Source organism: Anoplophora glabripennis, unplaced genomic scaffold (genome assembly GCF_000390285.2).
Source record: "Anoplophora glabripennis isolate ALB-LARVAE unplaced genomic scaffold, Agla_2.0 scaffold2590, whole genome shotgun sequence".
NCBI lineage: Eukaryota > Metazoa > Arthropoda > Insecta > Coleoptera > Cerambycidae > Anoplophora > Anoplophora glabripennis.
Genome location: NW_019418683.1, coordinates 10,132 through 11,734, shown reverse-complemented (window position 1 = coordinate 11,734; position 1,603 = coordinate 10,132).

Here is a 1,603-nt window from a genome sequence, read left to right as displayed (position 1 = left end):
TAGTAGAAGCAGCGAAAGTAGCGTCACAAAAATTATTTTAAATATCTACCTTTACTTATGTATACTGTATATATCCGGGAAAAAAGTACTCACTTTTTTCCTGGGGAAAAAGGAAATTTCATAAAAAGTGACATTTTGTTACCTGTCAACAGAGATAAAATGTCAAACTTTTTTCCCGTTACAGAAAAAAAGTTTTTTATTTTTAATTAGTGTAGTAAAAACAAAGTAGGTTCTTTATACATGGAGCGCAAATGGCTCCATCTGTAGTGCTGAACTGTGCCCACAGAGGGCGAAACACAATGTTTTAATTGCCACAGTTGCGAGAAATAACTACTTCACAGGTTATATGCCTCGACCGGCATTGAATTATACTCGCAACAGCTAGTGCAACAGCTAGGATCTTGTACAATGTATTTCCTTGTCGTGAGAATACGGCCACATAACGGCTGAATCGGTCGTCAGTTGTCTCATCTATGACACACTGATGAGGACTAATAAGTCTGAAACCAGTCTGTGCCTGGTGGGTTAAACTGACGAACGATCCTAACTGTTGCTCTAGGTGTTGCGAGTATAATTCAATATCGGTCGGGGCATATAGCCAGTGGAGTAGTTGTTTCTCGCAACACTGGCAATTAAAAGTAGGTTCTTATTTATTCAACAAAATTGAGGTGACATGAGGAGTTCGATTCTTGATGTGAGAGAACAGAATGCTCCCTAGGGGACGTTCCCTCATTTCGCTCTACTACTGTTCTATCACAAAATTCATACTGTATGCTCGACACAAACGGATCAAGCCACGAAAGTGAAGAACAAGGAACAATGTTATCAAATGTACTGACCAATCAGAAAGCAGGTGGAATGAAAACTATTGATCACTAGTCATCAACTAACTAGTCATGAAATAAGTGCTACTTTGTTTAGTGTTATTGTTTCTTGTTTGTCAATTGTCTCTAGAGACAGTCTGGGTTTAGTTTATTCTATATTTCTTTTCTTCTTTCGGATTTTTAGCAGTTCCTCACCTTCATCAAGATTGTTGATTATTTCAACCCACAATACTATATTAGGCAAATCCATGTTATTCTAAGTAAACGTACTAACACAGATGTTATTGCTATAGATACTTAACAACAATCCGTGTACAATCTTATAAGTAAACACAAATTATACGAGCGCTTCCTCGAAGTTCTCGAAGGATATCATCACAAAGTAATAAGTAGAGATATCACAGATAGTCCAGTCGGCAGAGGCCGAAAAGTTACTGTTGGTGACATTTCCTTGATAACTCGGTAATAACTACACAGGAATACTTTAAATGATGAGTACAATAACAGGCTAATTTGCTGACAAAGTATTTTATCAGGAAAAAAGTTATTAACAATTTAATCGTGAAAAAATTTTTTTTTAGTAGTTTTCTAAATAACTCAGCGAGATGTGACTTTGTACAAAAAAATGCTTAGGACATGATTTTGTTCGTAATAAAAATAGCAACAAAATGGCGGTGGTCCGATTACGAAATTTGCAATAACAATGCCGCGAGTTGCTGTAAAAATGTTAATTATAAACTTGTGATAAAACTTTCGAAAACTATAGTTCAATATATATA